We start from the raw sequence: 13,456 nt of genomic DNA, 5'->3' as shown, positions 1-13,456 counted from the left end.
GGTTGATTTCATTCAAATTAAACAGCGCTCGAGCTGAATTAGGAAAATAGGGCAGTGCTCTTTATCCCTATGTTATGCCACCTAGCAATAAATTTCAAGTTTGCATGTGTACAAGCGCTGCCTTATACAGCATGTTGGCAAATTTTTCTTCATGTAAGTATCATGAGGTATTTCAAAATATTATGTCTCCTAGCTATGATTTTAAGATTTTTTTTTATTTTGAAAGTGTTTAGGCTGTCTAGGAGAAATGTAGGGTACCTACTATAGCTTAAGAATCGGTATGGACCACAGACACTATTCTTGATCAAAGTCTAGTTCTAGGCCCCGTAACATAAAACTCAACAATTGAATGAGGGCTTATTTCTATGATTGATTATATTGATTACTGTGTATGATCAATCATACAAATTAGCATCATTATCAATCGCCAAGCTATATGTTATTGGCCCAGGTCATTGGTACAGTATGCAAACATGATTTTTGGCTTCAGATGTCACTAAAAAAAATCAGTTGAGAATAAGATCTCTGCTTAAGTAAAGATAAGATTAAGAATGAGATCTGTGCTTAAGTCTGGATTCCCACCTACATGTATGTATTGTCTAATGTCTGATGTCTTGGACCAGGGGCCTGTTGCATAAAACTTTTTACCTGAGAAAACTCAGGTTGTTTTTACCAGAGTTTTTGCCCTGTATTATAGTCAATGGCAGCAATCAGACTGACCTTAGTTTTCAGTTTTTACCAGAGTTTTCTCAGGTAAAAAGTTTTATGCAACAGGCCCCTGATGTGTGCTGCAGTCTGCATGGTTTTCAGATAAGATATCAATCAAGATTCAATAAAGATTAAGATTTAATAATAATGATAATATGTGACTTATAATGCTCCAAATCCACTCTGTAGAGTGCTCAATGCACATTAAAAAAAATTTGGAAGTAAAAAGGAAGGTTTTAAGAACATTTTTTAAAGACTCGACAGAGATACAATTTTTGTCTCACCTGCGAAGCAAAGTGAGACTATAGGCGCCGCTTTTCCGACGGCGGCGGCGGCGGCTGCAGCGGCGGCGTCAACATCAAATCTTAACCTGAGGTTAAGTTTTTGAAATGACGTCATAACTTAGAAAGTATATGGACCTAGTTAATAAAACTTGGCCATAAGGTTAATCAAGTATTACTGAACATCCTATTAGAGTTTCATGTCACATGACCAAGGTCAAAGGTCATTTAGGGTCAATGAACTTAGACCATGTTGGAGGAATCAACATCGAAATCTTAACCTGAGGTTAAGTTTTTGAAATGTCATCATAACTTAGAAAATATATGGACCTAGTTCATGAAACTTGGACATTAGGTTAATCAAGTATCACTGAACATCCTACATGAGTTTCACGTCACATGACCAAGGTCAAAGGTCATTTAGGGTCAATGAACTTTGGCCGAATTGGGGATATCTGTTGAATTCCCATCATAACTTTGAAAGTTTATGGATCTGATTCATGAAACTTGGACACAATAGTAATCAAGCATCACTGAAAATTTTGTGCAAGTTTCAGGTCTCATGATTAAGGTCAAAGGTCATTTAGGGTCAATGAACTTTTGCCGAATCGGGGGTATCTGTTGAATTACCATCATAACTTTGAAAGTTTATTGGTCTAGTTCATTAAACTTGGACATTAGAGTAATCAAGTATCACTGAACATCCTGTGCGCGTTTCAGGTCACATGACCAAGGTCAAAGGTCAATGAACTTTGGCCGAATTGGGTGTATCTGTTGAATTAACATCATAACTTTGAAAGTTTATGGATCTGATTCATGAAACTCGTACATAAGAGTAATCAAGTATCACTGAACATCCTGTTCGAGTTTCAGGTCACATGATCAAGGTCAATGAACTTTGGCCATGTTGGGGTTTTTTGTTGAATAACCATCATATCTCTGTAAGTTTATTGGTCTAGTTCATAAAAAAGTGGACATAAGAGTAACCATGTATCACTGAACATCTTGTGCGAGTTAGAGTAGTATTCAAAGTCAGCACTGCTGCTATATTGAAACGCGTGATGCAGGTGAGACGGCCAGAGGCATTCCACTTGTTAATGTCTTCAGGAAAGTATGTTCCATAGTATGGGGCATGCATGAGCAAAGGATCTTTCCCCAAAAGTTTTTGCAACTTTTGGAACCACAAGTAAACGAGATGTTCAAGAACGTAGATACCTAGTTGGTGTGTAATAATTGATAGAAGGAAGATTGTTTTGGGGGGCTGATCCATGAATGCAATGAAAGGCACTCAACAAAATCTCAAAAGTTATCCAAACCTTGATAGGGAGCCAGTGCAGCGAATTCAGAATCGGAGTAATATGTATTTTATTTTTTACGGAGTAACAATACGAGCTGCAGCATTTTGGTGATCTCTATTAAAATGATGATTGGTATGAGATTAAGATCTCTACTCAAGTCTAGATTAGTATTGCAAAGGCTAGTGCGTGTCAGTAGTGTTTGAGTTAACCTTGCAAGATACAATTTTGTGAAACACAATACATGTATAAACAGTTCTGGAGCCTGTAACACAAAGCTTAACAATGATCGTAGAACAAAATTTCATGATTGATTGCATTGAATGCAATGTACAATTAATCATAACAATCAAGTATACAATCTATTGTTATGCTTTGTGATACAGGGCCCTGTTCTGCATTATTGTGGGGCACTAAACAGATTTCTGATAAAATGATGGATAGGTGCTATGTAAATAGTTATACTAGTAAACTGTTTTGTTTTTATACTTTCTGAAGAGTGCATAATATTTAATTATATTAATATCTTTGAATGTTAAAAACTTGATTGCAATAATTAAATGATTGTAAGCAGACCAAAGTCTTATTGTAGAAAGTGTAGCCATAGGTTGGTTTTGTAAAATATATGAAGATGTCATTACTTTATCATGGGCTGAATGGGAAATGGTGAAGGGTTATAAGGAATGGAGAGGTATTGACTATTTTTGTCTCACCTGCATAGCAGAGTGAAACTAGTATAGGCGCCGCTTTTCCGACGGCGGCGGCGGCGTCACCATCAAATCTTAACCTGAGGTTAAGTTTTTGAAATGACATCATAACTTAGAAAGTATATGGACCTAGTTCATGAAACTTGGCCATAAGGTTAATCAAGTATTACTGAACATCCTATTAGAGTTTCATGTCACATGACCAAGGTCAAAGGTCATTTAGGGTCAATGAACTTAGACCATGTTGGGGAATCAACATCAAAATCTTAACCTGAGGTCACTGAACATCCTGTGCGCATTTTAGGTCACATGACCAAGGTCAAAGGTCAATGAACTTTGGCCATAATGGGGGTATCTGTTGAATTACCATCATAACTTCGCAAGTTTATTGATCTGACTTTTGAAACTTGGACATAAGAGTAATCAAGTATCACTGCATATCCTGTGCAAGTTTCAGGTCACATGATCAAGGTCAAAGGTCATGTGAGGTCAATGAACTTTGGCCACATTGGGGGTATTTGTTGAATTACCAGCCTATCTCTTAAAAGTGTATTGGTCTAGTTCATAAAACATCGAATTAAGAGTAACCAATTATCACTGAACATCTTGTGCGAGTAATAGTAATTTTCAAAGTCAGCACTGCTGCTTTGTTGAATCGCGTGATGCAGGTGAGACGGCCAGAGGCATTCCACTTGTTAGATTACTAGGTTACAAATTTAGGAGTAGGTGTACTAGTCAATCAAATGTATGTAGAATGACATTAGAACTATGATGAAGTAATTTATACTGTTAATATGTGATTTATTGAGTTCCCTTATGGAAACTTCTAGTGCTTCCAGTAAAGTAAATACATCATATTTGTAGATTGATTCACAAGTATTATGGTGAAATGCTCCAAATAGGGAGCTTTTGCCCAAGTTGAGAATTGACAATCAAGGGAGTGTTTCATGAAACAAACAATCCTTGCATCTGATTGGTTGTAGGAACGTGTCAGTGAAAATCACCCTTCTCAAAATACTCTTGGATGAGCATAACCTGGCACTAAAAGAATTGTATTTTATTCCTCCCTTCATTAATAAGGTCTTATATTTTTTTATGATAGTTGACTACATATCCCTACAAGCTGAATGAGACACCTATATTTAGAGTAATGAATAGGTTTGCTTGATTCAGCATTGGTAAAGATCATTTTACTTAATATTACTGACATCTTGCTATTTAATTAATTAGATGTGTGTTGTGTTTAGTATAGTTTATAATGATTTTTTGAAAGGCTTTATATGGATAAAACATCATACATGTTTATGTATCCATGAGACTGGACAACACACACTATTGACCTTTTCACCTACATTGCAATATTGGGATAGAAGTTTGCAGCACATGATCTTTATTATTTCTGTAGTGATGTGTTTATTTTGACAGCTAATTTCAAGAGAGGAAGTAATTAAAGAAGGAATAGGAGGTGAATAGAAAGACCGGCTTAAGCTAATCATGAATCAACTTTATATTTGGAAACATTTCTTTGGATTTACATCTTTGATAACAATCCAAAGTCAGACCTCTCCTTTTGCTTTTTTCCTACTGAATTCTTAGTATTTTTGTTTGTTAATGTTGTTTAAAAAAAAACAGGGAAAGATTACACTGAAATATACTTAATTTCATGTATGGTATTTCATGTATTTTAGATTTGATTACTGTAATCTAACATCCCTGAGTTAGAGTTAAAAGAGTTTTGTGACTTCATTGTCATTACGATTTCATTGCTAGTGAGTTATCTGTGTAATTTATGGTCTACTTTAATGTTTAATCTTGGTTTTGATTGGCTTAGAGGCACTGTTCCTATGGTAACTGCCAAGGAATGTCAGCTTGTGAGTGATGGCAATCTTTACAAAGTGCTGCATGTTTATAACTCAATCCTTAATTCCTTACAGAAAGCATTTAATGGCATCATGAAAATAATTCATATGTGTTCTGCAACCTTATTATGATGTAGCTGACATTGAGCTTGTATGAAGCCATGGTATCATAGCTGAGCATAGCTCAATGTATTACATTCCCATATGCATATTATATAAACTATAGCAAGGGGCCGGTTTATAAAGCTGTTTGTAAGCTATGCACAACTTGAAGCATGACAAGTATACTTTTCTTATGATAGCTGAAACCCCCATTTTGTCTTGTTTCAATGTAATGGGAGTGTGTTTCCCAAATCCCAATCAAACTATTCACATGCTATTTAACAACAACAATGTTAATCTTCAGAGATCAAATTTTTCATTTTAGCAGATGGGAATGGAAATTATTTGAAACTCTGATTGGCATAAAGAAAGGCTAATCAGTCATGTGTTAAGTCACTTGTAACACAGCAGATTTATCAAATACCTGCTACATGTAGAAGGTTTGCTTTGTATTATGAATTCTTGCGGACCATGAATATAACTTAGCTGTAGCAGCATATTCTATTGCTTTGTGCATTGTAGAGAGGTATTTGATTAAAGCTTGTGTATAGTTTTGGTAAATCCACCAAAATGCACCTATCACTATTCCAATTCATTGCTTGCTAATATGAATGGATATGCCCTATAACAGTTATGATGTGGAGGATATGAAATGAAAATGTGTTTTACAGGATAAATTTTGCGATTTTACATGGAAATTTAACTTGATCGGGTCACCCGATCAAATTAAAATATCTGCGTGTTTTTGTCTTTCAATTAAATCCTATTCCAAATCATGGAATGGGCTGAAACTTTCAAGATATGTTCTTTGTAACTTTTGGATATCTAATCACTAAATTTATAAGATAAGTGCTTGAATGCCCATTTTTTAAATTTAAAACAAGCATCGCTGAGAGAGGGCGCTATATATCCAAGATTTGAATATTTGAAATTTTCTCAGAGAAGTGCAGTTGGAAAAATATCTAACGGTCTCTACGCTTCAGTAAGACTGTCATATTAGATGATATTCGATTATCAATCACATTATTGACCCTTTACCAAAGCTATACACAGGCTTTAACATATTTCTGGTGTGGATTTGACTATCAGGCATATGAATAACCATGTCGATATTTAAATCAGTATTATTATGATCATGAATATTCATAGACAATTCAAGTTGAAAAACAGAAATTAACTCATATGAAAATTGTGTGTACTTTGAAATGTAGAATTATGGTTCGTTCTTGTTGTAAGAGTGTGGATTAAATGATGAATTTTAATTTTTAGTGGATTTTATTTAAAGGGGAAGTTCACCCTGACAAAAAGTTTATTGTAAAAATAGCAGAAAAAGTAATAAAAAATATTGCTGAAGGTTTGATAAAAATTCATCAATAATTAAAGTTATTAGAATTTCAATTATATGATTTGTGACGTCATATGCGAGCAGCATTCCTACATAGCGAATGGTAAAAAAATCAATGAAACTTCATTTTCTCAGAAAATTGAAAATGATTTGTACTGTACTTTTTGTATATCAATAGACAAATCATTTCACACCCGATCATGAATAGAAAACTAAATCAAGTCATCAGGAACCATACAAACTTTGAAATTCATGCGTTTTATATTGCATAACATATGGGACAGCTGCTCGTTTATGATGTCACAAATCCAAAATTTTGAAGTCTAATAACTTTCTTACTCTTTAACAGATTTTCCTCGAACCTTCACCAATATTTTTTACTATTTTTTTCTGCTATTTTTACAACAAAGTCTTCTTCAGGGTGAACTTCCCCTTTAAAAGGATTGACAGAGAAGTATGAGTTGATAAGTATTAAAGCACATTTCATCATTTTTTGACTGTCAGTATAATTGATTAGAAATCTAATAGTAGTTATTCTGAGATCATTAAGATGCTATGAATAATTCAAAAGCCAAGTTCATTTTACTAGATTAAAAAAAATCATGCTTAACTAAATTGTGGTCAAAATAAGAAAGTTATTTTTTTCTTGATTGTAGTTTTATATGCAACATGGGCTTTATAAAAAAAAAAGAAAATTTATAGCAGGAGTAAATTGATCTGGACTTAGTGAACACATTTTCTTAAAGCACTCCATAAAAGTTTGGTCTATTTAATGTAGGTTGATCACAATTGAATGCTATAGAATTATCAACCAATATGTTGATTATTAATAAAATTCCTGCAAGGAAACTGAACATCCAAGAGATAATTTGTTTTTCATGAATTGGGGTTCAGTTATTTCGACAATCAAGTTTTATCACTTTTCACTTTTTTCTGATTAATTTTTCTCATATGATGGATTTTTTTTTCATTATTTACTATATTTTGAATATTTTTAAACTGAAGTATTTCAATTTTTCCTTGCATATTTTGATGATCATGTGGTAGAAATATATTCTTTTGTGTTAAAATACATTTAGTATTCTGTTTTTATATCTATTTTTTGCTAATATAGCTTGAAAGAACATTTTAATATGATAAAGTGCAATTTTGTCAATAAGCTTAAGTACATGTGTTATTTCATTAGTAATTGAAGTTCAATATATGTGAAGATGGACATCATTAAAATGTAAGATTCCAGAATGTATTTTGGTGGCAAGTTGGTTAGATGTGTGGTGATGTATTATGTAATCACAATAGAAACTATGAGAAATGACATATGGTCAAGGAAATCATTATCAGTCACTGTTGTAAAAAAATATCTCATATATCATTTGCACAACCTGGCTCCTGTCAAACAAAGGTTTGCAACAAATATGAAAGAAGAATTCAGATTGGTTCCTGATCAGTGTTTGTAATCAAATGTGCATGTAACAATGATCTTGATTGGTCATTGCCATTTAGCGATTGATTGTAATGATTTGTGATAGGGAACTCTGTAATACTGCCAACATTCATCACAATATTTTTGCAGTTCCTTTCCTGTATGATTCAACTGCATTTAGCTTTGCAAAGCTCACTCTGAGTTTAGACATTTTTATCAAAGTAATACTGTTAAACAATGACTATTCGTCGCATTACGAAAATGCAGGGCAGACTTTCAAATGAACCCTGTTGGTTCTAATGGGTAATATAGTAAAAATTATTGGCTGAAGAAACTCCAGCATTATAAGAGGTCAACAGTAAAATGCATTTGCAGGATTTGATATCTGACTCATCCAATTTTGATAATGATAATATTATTCTGCCTGTACATAGCGCTTAATATATCGCTTAATACATCGAAACGACGTCTCTAAGCGCTTTTACAGTCATATTATTACCCCAGTCATCGGATCCTTGCATGCCAGCATACAATGTATGCACCTTCTCCACTCCCTGGGGAGCATTCCAACAAGAGTTCCAAGACTCAATTGCTAGGCATACTACATATAGGCTTTCACATCCTACCGGGTACCCATTTAACACCTGGGTGGAGAGTGGCAATGTGTGGATTAACGCCTTGCCAAAGGACGCTGGGCCATGGTGGGATTCGAACACACGACCGTCTGATTACAAGGCAAGAGTCAGAACCGCTACACCGCAACATTTCCACAATGATAAGGTGATCAAATTTGGTTTTAAAAAAAAGAGGGTAGCATGAAGTTAAAATCCTCTTATTCTTTTAGAAAATGATGTTGGAATAACTGCTTTAGTACTTCAGAATCATAAAATATTAAAACACAGACTTACTGAAGCTTTTCAACATGCACTCAGAGTAAAAGTGCACGAATGAACAGATTGCTACAATTTATTTATTAAAACTGAGAAAAACTGTGGGCACTGCATGTCAAGGCTTGAAACCCAGTGGTTAGGGTAATAACAACCACAAAAAAAAGCAAGTATTATTACAAACTCCTTCTGACTGCACAGACTGTGGTCAGTGTGCTGATGAATGCATGTCAAAATCACAGTATGTCTGTGTTGATTGCCATTTTCTAAAATTGATGTATCATACTAAACTTTCCAGTAAATCTGCTTGTGTGGGTATGGACTTTTTTAGACATCGTCGTTCATTTGTTATTTTGATAAAGCACTTGCATCTCAGCTGCATGAGATTATTATCTTTGTTTTTTCTTTGTATTGTAAGTTACAAATGTGGACGTTTTATTTTGTTTACTTCTGCCAAATAATGCTACCAGTGTATTGATTATAGCCTTAATAAGTGACATCATTGACTGAATGGACCATTCCAATTAGAATTTCCAATCATTTTAATATATATGGAGCTAGGTAAAAGATAAATACATTTATTAAAAGCAGTGTGTATCAAATATCTTTATTGAAAATGAATATATTTATCTTTTTAAAATCAAATCTACTTCTGAATTAAATTGTCATTGTTTCGTGTTACATTGATATACACATTGTAATGTTGAATGATCAAATGTATGCCTATATAAATATGAATAAAATATTTTTTTTAAAGAGACGTCCTTGTCTGAGTGTGATGAGTTTGACCTATCTCAGTAGTAGTTTTATTTATAGCTTCAACATGAGATTAAATATCATATGGCCTCTATTTCACAATAAAAGATAAAAAGTTGCATTAAAAAGTTTAGATGTGACTAGTAAAATAAATCAATAGCATTCAGTGTATGCTTAAATTGGTTGAAAAACAAAGTTGTCTTGATTTTTAAAGGGGAAACCAACCCAAATAAAAACTTATTTTTAGAGGAAAAAGAAAAGTAAGACAAGTTAATAGGTGAAAGTTTGAACCATTGAGCTGTTACAGATAATGTAATAGCTCTATGTTTGAACAATATAAGACAAATACTAAGAAAGTTGTGAATTATCAATCACTTTACCAACGGAGACTTCTAATTGGCTGCATATGTGATGTCATAGTGATGTAAGGCAAGGACTACTCTTCAATGTACTCCCATACATAAAATGGCAAAAATTTCATTTTTTTCAAAACTTTTACTTCAAATTATATTTTTCTTTCGTAAGGACATAAGGCTATCTACTACCTGGGTTATATTTAGATTACTGCCCTCAGGAGAAACCACAAATCCCTGATGATTAAAAGGGTACTCCGGGCTGGAAATATTTGCATCTGTAGAGTAGAATTACCAGAGCAAAATGCTGAAATTTCATCAAAATCAGATAACAAATAATGAAGTTATTGAATTTTAAAGTTCAGCATTATTTTGTGAAAATAGTTATATGCATGTCATCATGAATATTTATTAGGTGAGCTTATGATGTCACATCCCCACTTTTCTTTTTGTAATGTTATTTCATGAAATCATAATTGTTTCATTTTTTCATATATATGAGAATAATGTGTCTCCTCTATAATGAAATAAGTTGCAGCAATTAATATCTAATGAACTAAATCAGTTGACAATCCAATTTTTTAAGTTCTTGGTAGAAAAAAATTGAATAAACCTAATTTCGTATAATAAAACACAAAAGAGCAAGTGGGAATATGACATCAATTTGCTCATTCTATATTCATTAAAACATGCCTAGACCTGTTTCACCGGAATAATGCAAATCTTTCAAATGCCATAACTTTGTTATTCGTCGTCCGATTTTGATCAAATTTTCAGTGTTTTGATTCTTTGATTTTTCTTTTATCTGTTTAGATCATATTATTTTCAGCCTGGAGCATCCCTTTAAGTACATGGCCTATGAGTAAGTTATCCTTGCCTCTTGTCATAATTTACTTACCCAGTCGTCAATTAGAAATCCACATAGTCTTGGGGATCTCAATTTTAAAGCAGCCATAACTTTCTTATTGCTTGTCAGATTTCTTTCAAACTTTCACTATTCTATTTAAATCATTTTTTCCTTTCCAACACAATATTTTGTGACCAAGGCTTGATTCCCCCTTTAAACTGTATTTTATACAACCAGTCTTTCTTGAAATGGTAAATACAGTCATTTTTCTTCACCAGTAAAACATGATCAAGAGCTTTAATACCGGTAGTTAAAACACAAAAACATGAAATAATAATTATTTTTTTCTATTATATTTTAGACTAACACTACTATCTACAGCAAGCAAGTCATACTTTTAATTACTGATATTTCATTTTTGTGACACACATGATGATGTTTTTAATGGTTTATTTTTTGCTGGGCTTCAATTTGTTGGATGGGAGATGTAGGAAACAAATTTGGGTATTAACATGGGACAATTACAATGTTGTCTAAAGCAAGAATTGGTCATATAATTCTTGTCACTGATATAATGTATATTCCCGGAGTATATTCACTTATGTGATACACATGATAAAGTGTGACATTTCATTTTGCGAAGGAGGGGGGGGGGATAAGAAAAACTCAGGGGAAAATGAGACACTTAAAAGTTTATACTGTAGTCTGTCAATGCCATACGGAGGGATAAAATATCAGATGCTTGTAATTGCTATATTTAATTTTTGTGACGCATGATGATGATGCATTTCAATGCGATTTTGCAGGGCTTCAATTTTATTTTGTTTTGTGGGAGGGGGTACAAAATATAGGTGAAATCGGACAGATTGTGCTTATATTTACAGTGGTGTATGATGTATGGATTTGTCCCTTTTCTCACCATATTTACCTTCTCCCCTTCACTTTCCCCTTCCCCTCTCTCTCTTTCCTTCTGTTTATTCCTTTCTACTCTATTCTATATTCACTGTTGTCTATCACTCTTACTCATTAGTCTGCATGAACAGTCTTATACTTGACTCTTTAACCAATTATACCATTTCTAGAGTGGAGAATAGACACCAAACTCTATGGCCCGAATTCACTAAGGTGGTTTTGAAAACCCACGGTTGAGTCCATGGTTTATGCAGATTTCCTGTATAATTACGCTTAATTTAGCGCGTATCGGGCCCGTGTATAAAATTTTCAAATGCTGCAATGATGCACGCTTTGGTCACAATGCGCTAAATTGATGCCTAGTTGTTACCATGGTTAGATACGCTATTTAATTCATGAGTCCACTGTTTGAAGAGTGGACTCATGAATAAAATAGCGTATCTAATCATGGCAACAGGCGTAACTTTGGCGCATTGTAACAGCATTTGAAATTTTTTATACAAGAGCCCGATACGCGCTAAATTAAGCGTGATTTATACAGGAAATCTGCTAAAACCATGGACTCAACTGTGGGTTTTCAAAACCACCTTTGTGAATTCAGGCCAATCTAGCTGTTTCAAAGGACATAATGAATCTAGTCTCACTTCAGACTGCATTATGCACAATGTGAATTGAAAAAACCACGGGTCTGTGCAAGCAGACTACTCACTTGCTGTACTACCTATTCCTTCCCTCCTTCCTGCCTTTCTCTCTCCCTCTCCCGCTCTCTTCATCTCCTTTTCCCTCTCCTTCCCCTATAAAAATCAACCCATATACTTTCCCTTTCTTTGATTCACTAATCCGTCTCTCTTAAGAGTGAACTGTTCTATAATTTGGAAAGGTAGCCATGAAATCGTAAGAAATTATAATAATCATTAATACCTTTCGATCATCATACATCTCTTTCCAAATTCATTATTTCTTAGCTCATCTGAGAGATAAGCTTATGTAATGAAGTGGCATATCGATCATTTGTCATCAACCTTTCTAAAAAACCACAACAAAAAAACAATATGAACTTCAAGATCTGGTGCAGCAACCAACTGAATTTTAATTTTTGCCATTAGGATCATGAATATTGAACTGAACATGAAATATATAGTGAAATATATATTATGTACACTTTGTTTATATTTATATATCTATATATAACTTTATCACATATTTATATGTTTAATTCAACCCTAGTAGGTTTTGTACACTGTTGGGTCCTGAGCTTACTCTATAGCGAAGAGTGTAATATTTTTTACTATTTACATCATGGTAAAGATCTGTCACACACATTGAAAATACTATCACCTGCACCCTAACAAGATGAATTCCACAGCGGGATTGAGGCATTAATGTGTTTCATCTATTAAGCCTTGTCAATACATAGGTTAAACCTCAAAATAATTTAATGAATAAATGAATAAAACCATCCATGGAATATATATCAAGTATCTGGATGAATAAATTGTTATGATGGAAAAGGGTATCCCTTCATCTAATACAATACAGTCATTTTTTATACAACAAAATTGAAAAAGATCATTTTTTTGTTGAGTGCCTGGATATGAGAAGCACCAATCACTTCTAATGAATAATTTACATAATTTAAGTCTAAGTGAGAATTGCATGCAGTAAGTAACTGGTCAGGTTTAACAAATATAATGATTTTTTATTTTGCCAAAGGCATTACTTTGAATTATAACTAACCAACAATTTGCTATTAAGCTGACCATAAATGAAAATGCCTGCATGTACATAGACTTTGGCTGAGATATTTTTCATTAAAAAGCAAACAATACCTGTTGTTTATCTCATTCAGAGTGAGGCTATATCTTTCTATTTTAGCATATAGTTCATGGATTACCAATGGCATTTATCTTGCAGAAATTGAACACAGAATACTGAAACATGTACATATACTTATCGCATGCAAACCAATTTCAGCTTTGAA

Source organism: Lytechinus variegatus, chromosome 12 (assembly GCF_018143015.1).
Source record: "Lytechinus variegatus isolate NC3 chromosome 12, Lvar_3.0, whole genome shotgun sequence".
In the NCBI taxonomy this organism is placed as follows: domain Eukaryota; kingdom Metazoa; phylum Echinodermata; class Echinoidea; order Temnopleuroida; family Toxopneustidae; genus Lytechinus; species Lytechinus variegatus.
The sequence above is the reverse complement of the archived record's forward strand: the minus strand, read 5'-3'. Positions refer to the sequence as shown.